The sequence below is a fragment of the Lathamus discolor genome, chromosome 2 (genome assembly GCF_037157495.1).
Source record: "Lathamus discolor isolate bLatDis1 chromosome 2, bLatDis1.hap1, whole genome shotgun sequence".
In the NCBI taxonomy this organism is placed as follows: domain Eukaryota; kingdom Metazoa; phylum Chordata; class Aves; order Psittaciformes; family Psittacidae; genus Lathamus; species Lathamus discolor.
Genome location: NC_088885.1, coordinates 147088874 through 147097740, shown reverse-complemented (window position 1 = coordinate 147097740; position 8867 = coordinate 147088874).

Sequence of the window (8867 nt, the reverse complement as noted above, 5' to 3'; positions counted from 1 at the left end):
AATGAAATCACTGAACGACTGCAGTCGAGAAAGAACAAGCAGAGGTGAAAGAGAGATGTGCATCGTTTTCTTCATGTATATTGGAGCCCCTTCTAGGGAAGGGGAAGGCAGTATGTCTGAGAGAGGTGGCTGTGACTAACTCTCTAGCGCAGGACCTTCCATTGCTGAGCAGGACTCACAGGTCCTACTGCAGTCCTGTCCAAATTCACAGGGCACAGCACGCTGTTGAAACTGCAGAAGCGTTCGAGCTTTAAAGAAAAATCCGGTGTTTTTTCCTATGACAAAGGTTCTGAGATCTAGGAATCTGGGAAACCCTGTCGTTATGCTATTGCCAGCTATTTGCAAGGACCGGTGCTTGTACCAGTCAAGAAGAGAGTAGCTTGCAAGATAACCGTTCAATAAGCTGAAGCAATAAGATGCTCAGCTCATTGATGCTTCATGTGACATATTTCATACCTTTTCGGTCCCTAATTTATGTATTTAGCTAAACAATAATACCCAGAAGACAAGGAAGCAGGTGATAGGCCTATTTGCAATGCCCTTGAGGACTCGATAAATATGCAGAAATAAATCATCATAATCCATGACTGCTTGAAGGTTCATGCATTTCAGAGCAGGACAAGCAACAGCCTGACAAAGAGAGAGTCTGGCGCCCTCTCTCTAGCTTTTTGTTATTTTCTCGGGGTTTTTTCGGGTTTTGTTTTCCGGATATATAATGTAGTTTGCAAAGTCCATGAGCACCATCCTGTGGCTGCATCTAGTTAAAGTACTAGGATTCAGTGTAAAGTCGTGAGGAACCCACTGAGCTGTAAGTGGATTCTGTAACTCTCTGCAGCCTTCAAATAACTTGAATTTTTCATCACCTTTTTGCATCACAAATGAAACGAATATTTTAAGGTTATGTAAAGTGTGTGTTATTAAGGGTAACTGGGTTGATTTTATTAATATCAATATATTTTCCTGAGTTGCAATGCTATTTTTACATTGTTTGTCCACTTTTTAGAGTGAATCACACTTATTGCCATTTAGCTTTCCTCAGCTTTCTCTGAAAAACACCACAGATTTCCTTGCATAATTACAAGGAAGAGCTCATGTTGTTCAAAAGTTCAAGCTGAAAGTTACAAGGTAAAGCTTCCTTGAAAGAGTTTGTGTAACCTATCCATCTGGAAAAAGAATAGCATCACAATACACACAATTTTAATGTACAAACGATTTCCTAATGTCTCCTTCTTGTCTTCCATCCAAAAAACTGGCATTTGGAGGAGAAATTTCCAGAATGTGAATTGGCCCCATGAATTTACTTCCAATTGTCCAAGCCTCAATCATTTCAAAAGAGCAATGATGATTTATAGCCACCACATTTTAGAAGTATTCACACCAACAAGATCACAGAATCGCAGAATGGTTTGGGTTGGAAGGGACCTTCAAGATCATCGAGTTCCAGCCCCCTGCCAAAGGCAGGGACACCTTCCACTAGACCAGGTTGCTCCAAGCCCCATCCAACCTGACTTTGAACACTGCCAGGGATGGGACATCCACAGGTGCTCTTGGCAGCCTGTTCCAGTGTCTCACCATCCTCACAGTGAAGAAATTCTTCCTAATATCTTATCTAAATCTCCCTTATTTATGCTTAAAGGCATTAGCCCTTGTCCTATCTCTACATGCACTTCTAAAAAGTCCCTCTCCATATTTCTTATAGGCCCCCTTTAGGTACCGGAAGGCTGCTCTTAAGGTCTGCCTAGAGTCCTCTCTTCTCCAGGCTGAACAAGAATATGAGCAAGATATGGACCATCCTTTGCTTGGCTAGTATAGATTCCATAAAATTTCTATAAATATGATTACTTGGGAATGATATTGAAGATACAGCTGGAAATAATTCCACTAATCCAAGGGAAGAATAGAATTAGCTCAGGCTGGTAAGCTTGAAGTGAGCGGGGCTGAATATCTAATGACATGATTGAACAAAATAATGGATCACCAGCAGCGGTATTTGTGGGACCTGAACAGAAACCAAAATAAGGGATGATTTTGGTGGCTGTGGGGAAGAATTACGCTGTAATTTCCAATCCTCATCTTTTTCAAATATCGTCTGTTTTTTAGGATATACTTAGGTTATTTCTCTGACTCTTTTGATATACTAATGAACACAGTGTTAGCTGCTATGCCGTGTTTCACAAGACTTGGGAAAGGACAATGTCCATTTGGGGGTATTTTAAATTTAAAATAATAAAAAATTAAGTAGGTGTTGTATTGTTTTATTGCAATGATGTTTTTAAAGGGGACTACTGGTTTTATCTCCCAAACTAATATATTTTACAAAAAGATGTACACTTTTTAATGTTCTCTTTTCCCCAGCATCCAAGAACTCCAGTCACATTCAAAGGTTTTGACTACGGGACATCCATTTCCATGACTCAATCTAGTCCCTATGCCTAACATCTTTGCCAAGATCAGTCTGTCAACACTTGCAATAATGAAGTGATTTATGAAGTCATGTGCTGAGGGATTAGAGAAGGACTCAGGACTGTATTCTTCTGAATTAAAAATACAGAAAAAATATTTTAATTAAAAATGTAATTGTGATACACCTTTTCAATATACTACCCATACTTACATTTTACTCTTTCTCGTCTTCATTAGCTAAAACACTTTCACAGCTATTTTGCAATAAAAATATACAGTGAAATACTTTTTTCTAGTTACTTTGTGCTACCATTTCTCAGATACCACCCTCACAAATGTAGCTTTTTGCAGCTCCGTTTTTAGGCAGGGACTGCCAGAGTAGTCCAGCTTTGCTTTGTTATCGGTTGGCACGTCTGATGAGTCATTTTCATTTCCTTCATACTTTTAAGAAGATCTCAGTTCTGTCAGCACTTTAGTGAGCTGCTAGGTTTATCCATCTGAAGCTTATTACACATAATGAGGTAAGTGAAAAGGGTATGTAAGAAGACAGATTTATGCCATGGCCAATGAAGTGTAACTGTTCATGTTTAGGGTTAGTCATGCTCCTCCAAACTTGCAGGCAAGGGAACAAACTGGGAAAGGGAACACAAGGAGATGAAAAAATACAACTATTTCTTGGTCATGTATTTTTCTGTTCATGTCTCAGTGTGAAGGTTCTAGAAGGCAATGGGAAGAATGACGAGTTTACTGTTTCGTAAAATTTTTCATTCTGTAGTCAAATTAGATCCCTTCGGATTTGTGAGATGAGATTAATCTATCCTGTGTTTACACTAACATCTAAGCTGGCTGCTGAGCCCTTTTCTGGCTCATACTGAGGAACAGATGTAGCTCTATGAGCCTGGAGACATAGCCAGGACCTAAGCTCCCTCTTCTTAGCCTCTGACAAGTGTAGGTTATCCAGATCATTTAGGGAAGGAGTTCAGCCACACGTTATAGCCTGTGAGCAGCAGGGAGGCTGAGTGCAGCCTGCAGAGAAACTGGAGCCCCAGCCACTAATTCCTGAACCAGCAGGCCTCGCAGCTGCAGTGAAAGGGCAATCAACAGGAGAAGTGATGTTATCTTCTCTGATGTGCGTATATTCTCACACTGTAGGAGCCCAACTTACCTCACTGAATGGGAAGGGAGAATGAGCACACATAGCTGCAAGGAAAAGGAAGAGTTTCCTGGTCTACTGCTGGACAATGTTCCAGACCCATGAATATTGCACAGGATCACAGAATCATTGGAAGGCAGAACATCTAGTCCATCCCCACCTTGTTCGAGTCAGTTACAGCAGGTTAGCCAGGGCCATGTCAAGTCAAGTTATGAGCATCTCCAAGAATGGAGACTACACAACCTCATTGGGCAACCTAATCCAATGTCTGATCACCTTCACAATGGAAAAAAAAAAAATAAAATGAAAAAAGATATTTTCTTATGTTCAGGTGGAATTCTGTAATTCTGTTGCTTGGTACAATGAGAAGAGTCTGGCTTTGTCTTTACTCCCTCCCATCTGGTATTTATCCATATGCATAAGATCTCCCTGAGCCTTCTCTTCTCTAGGCTGACCAGTCCCAGCTCTCTCAGCCTCTCCTTTTTATGAAGGGTGCTCCAAGCCCTTAATCCTCTTCATTGTCCTTTACTGGCCTCACTCCAGTAAATCCCTATCTCTCTTGCACTGGGGAGCCTAGCATTTGACCCAGCATCCAGATGCAGCCTTGCTAGGGCTGAGCAGAAGGAAGAATAATGTAGAACCATAGACTAGTTAGGGTTGGAAAGGACCTTAAGATCATCCAGTTCCAACACCCCTGCCATGGGGGTAACCTCACACTAAACCATCTCACCCAAGGCTCTGTAGAACCTGGCCTTGAATGCCACCAGGGATGGAACATTCACAACTTCCCTGGGCAACCCATTCCAGTGCTTCACCACCTGCACAGTAAAGAACTTCTTCCTCATATCCAATCTAAACTCCCCCTGTTTAAGATTTTAGATGTTTTTTAGATTGGATATAAGGAGGAAATTCTTTCCTGTTAGGGTGGTGAGGCACTGGAATGGGTTGCCCAGGGAGGTTGTGAATGCTCCATCCCTGGCAGTGTTCAAGGCCAGGTTGGATGAAGCCTTGTGTGGGATGGTTTAGTTTGAGGTGCCCCTGACTATGGCAGGGGGGTTGGAACTAGATGATCTTGAGGCCCTTTCCAACCCTAACTATTCTATGATTCTATGATTAAGTTTGAACCCATTACCCCTTGTCCTGTCACTACAGTCCCTAATGAAGAGTCCCACCCCAGCATTCTTACAGGCCCCCTTCAGGTACTGGAAGGCTGCCACGAGGTCTCCCCTCCTGATGGCAGTGCTCTTCCCCATGCAGGCCAGGAGGCTGTTTGCTGCCTTTGCTGCCAGGGTGCATTGCTGGCTTCTGGTCCACCACCCCCCGAGCCTTTTCCGCAAAACTGCTTTCTAGTCAGTCAGACACCAGTGTGTGCTGGTGCCCGAGCTAATTCCTTCCTGAGGGCAGGAACTCGCACTTCCCTATGCTGAACGTCATGAGGTTCCTGTTTCAGCATTTCTTCAGGCTGCTGGGGACACTGAACGGTAGCAGAATCCTCTTGTGTATCAGCCACTGTTTCTATCCGCAAACTTGTTCAAGGTGCACCTTCTACTTGACCAGTCCATTGATGAAGAGGTTAAACAGTACTGGCTTCAGTGTCAACCCTGGGATACACCTCTAATGACTGGACTTCAGTTAGACTTCATGCTGCAGGTCACCACCCCTTGAGCCCAGCAATTCAACCGGTTTTCAGTTCACATCACTGTCCACTTACCTTCATCAGTGTGTCCATGGGGAAGTTATGGGAAAAAGCGTCGTTAAACATTGCAGCCAAACTGCAATCACTGCTTCCATTTGCTCCCATACTGCATGCTGAGACTTCATCAACTATCCTGAGAGAGCACTCTGTTTGATGGGCAGGTCCTGGGAGGCTGCCAGCACAGAGCCAGGGTGCCTGGAAAGGAGAAAAGAACAGACTTTATAATGTTTGGATCTACCAGCAGCTGGAAATACATAGACAAACACAGCATTAGGCACAGATGTCTTTTCACTGGATTACACTGCAGTGCCGATGAAGCTGCAGTCCACCAATGGTACACGATAACACACTTAGGGAAGGGCTCCCCCCATTTGCTACTGAATAAGCAGAAGACCTACAGATTCTGGCTGGCTGCGCCAGAAGTAATTTTCTTTGGAATGAAAGCCAGGCTGAAATTAATATTTAAGCCCAGCAAGATCTGGGAGCAATAATGTGGTGGTCTCTGTAATGTATGCCTTAAATAATGAATACAAGAGATGTATGGGACAAGGAAGAATTCCTTTAAATAACATATATCTTAATATGTTACCTAAAAGAAGCAGAGCTTCTTGTCTGTCTCCTACTGAGCTCCTTGTCTGAGCTCCTACCCTATACATTTTGGAACTATGATTACACATCTCTGGTATGCCTTAGCCTACTCTAAGCTCTTTTCTAGCACACGTGTCCTTGAAAGTAAAATGCTTGACACGAGGAAAAGGGTTTGTTAAATGCTCTCCAATGATCTGTTTTCCATCTTGGTGACTAATGCAAAGCTATTTTCAGTTTTTCTAATTTGCAGTTTTTAGAAAAGCATGTCTTCATTAGGCTCTGAAAGATAATTACAGAGTTCTCTCAAAGAATATTACTGAACGACAACACACACGGGGGGTGTGGTGGTGGTGGTGGGGGGGGGGTGTTAGCTTCTGAATAAACACCCAAAGTCTCCCTTAAGATAGCACTTTATATTGCTCACATATTTTACTAATCTAAACATTTTCCTTTCTTCAGTTTTAAGCAGCCTGATTCTGTTTTCTGCTTTTGTTTTATGAGATTTGAAGTGGATGATGAGATTCAAAGATGGATGCTTTGGTTCCCTACACATTTTTAAGTATTACAATTGTAATTTGCAAGAATGGACTTGGGTTTCAGTATTTGTTTAGGCATAATTCTGTGGTTGCCCAAGGAAGCTGTGAATGCTCCATCCCTGGTGGTGTTCAAAGCCAGGTTGGACAGAGCCTTGGGTGACATGGTTTAGTGGGAGGTGTCCCTGCCCATGGCTGGAGTTTTGGAACTGGATAATCTTAAGGTCCTTTCCAACCCTAACTGTTCTATGATTCTGTGATTCTATAAGCGTATGCTAAACAAGTAAAGTTAGCTTTCCATTAATAAAATACTGAATTGACCTTAGCAGAAATTTTACAGAAATGATATTGTGTTTTATATTTGCCAAAGAAAAAGCTATTATTGTAAAAAAACATAGGCTGTGTTTCAGAGTGGTCTTGTACAAAATGTGAATGGAGAAAGCCAAGATAAATACTAATATATTTATGTGTTGTAAACAACTCAATGAAATTACTCACGTACTCACTGAATAAATTCAGTTTGCCTTCCCTTCTTACATTTCAGAGGGATTTAAACAGTTGAGATAAATGTTGGGTAATTTTTTTCCAATAAATATCAATACTAAAAATCAATATACTGGAAATCTCACTTTATTAAGTATGAGAAAAAGAATTTACAGCAGGTTTTTTTCAGTTGTGAAGCAGTAACAGAAGGGGGCAGTCTTGGACAAAAATCTGTGTATTAACAAACCTTTATCTTTCTAGCTTCTGAGGATCCAGCTTTAGGCACTGTGTCTGCTAAAACACAGCACTTTTTATCGTTCCTGTGCTTTGATCTACGTTGTAAGAGTCAAGAAATTATCAGCTGTAAAATCTATATTACCCATCTTCTGTGCAGAAGAGTTCCATTCAGCCAAAGCCAACTCAAACAAAGCTCCTCAACTGAGAAGGTGCTACCATACGATAGACTGCAGTGCTGCTCAAGTTTGCAGCTAAAGTCATAGAGTTGTGCCTACACTGCAAGAGCATGTGTGACTGTTGACAGTGAGCTGCCCCTAAGACTGAGATGGCTATTTACTGTCTCAAGATTTGCCAGGAATTGTTGGGATAAAGAGAAGGAGGCAAAGTTTTGCTTCTGCTCTGCACGTGTTGCAGAACTAGTTCTTGGTGTTGCATACACACCTAGGAAGCGCTTGGACACTTCCTATTGAACACAATTTAAGTACTTTAAATATTAAGCCAAAAATAACAGGAAATTACATAGGAGGAAAGCAAGTATATGCACAAACCTTAAACAAACAGCTGGCAGTAATTTGTCTCCAAAGCGATTGATCTTATGACTGAAAGAATTACAGGGTATTGTGACACAATGTGAGAGTTGAAAAAAGGAGAGGCAGTAGTCACAGCCACAAAAAGCAGATAAAATCTTGAAAGCTTTTGGGTGAGGCTTTATTCCCTCCCTCCCCAACACTTGGAGACTATTTTGTGCAATTGCACAAGGTTTTGCAGCATTGGGATCTTGCACTGAACATCAATGCAATTCCCCAAACCCAAGTAAAAATGGGACTTTTAGCAACACTCCATCGATGATGTCATGCCATTCATTAAAATGTGGGGACTGACTTTTCATCTGAGGCTTTTTAACAAAGTCTGAATCTGCATGTCATCACTTTTCTGCTGTTTCCTTTAGATTATCATTGTTTGGCCCTTGTAATCTTTAATTTCTGGGGGCATCTTTCATAAATGCTAGTACAAATGTTCTTGTAATATTGGCACTGGCCACAGTGAGTTCTTTATCTTACAGTGCACAGAAAAATGTTTGTCTATGGCCTGTTTAGATTAGCACAGTGCTTAGGCTAAGTCAGGTTACAAGAAGCTACAAGGAAAATACAGCCTTGAAGAGCACAGAGTTTCTACAGCACAATCTTCAGAGATACTGGTGGAATAGCAGACGTTCTTCTCTATCTTACACACATAGAAACTCTGTCCTGAGGTTTGCAGTCTTGGAAGAATAGCAAAAACATCTGCTTTAGACCACTGGGTTAATAAAAATAATAGAAATAGTTATAATAATAATATTAATAAGCACATGGAAGGGAGTTACTGCTGTCTGGGACATCATCTGTCCCTTCAAAAGCTAGCAATGTTTGACTTGGAGAATTAGATCTTAATATCTGGAAGCCCTGAATGCTCTTGCATTGGGAAGTGAGCGTGAGTCCTTGTAGTAACAAACCGTATGTTTGTATTGCTTCTGCATATGCTAGTTCGTTAGAGCTAATATTAGCCTCTGTAAGAGTCTGAGTATACAGACAATTAGACAGCAGCTCAATTAAGTCAAGATGGATCATGATCCTATTCTATTCTGTTCAATTCTCTTTTGCTGATGCCATCCAAAGGAATAACTTGCCTCCCTGTCTCCCATATAGTAGCACAGGTAGCGCTCCAGTGGGGAGTCAGACTATTTGACTGCCTTTAGTCTTTGGAAAGCTCCCCCTCTCATCTTTCCTGCTCTCCA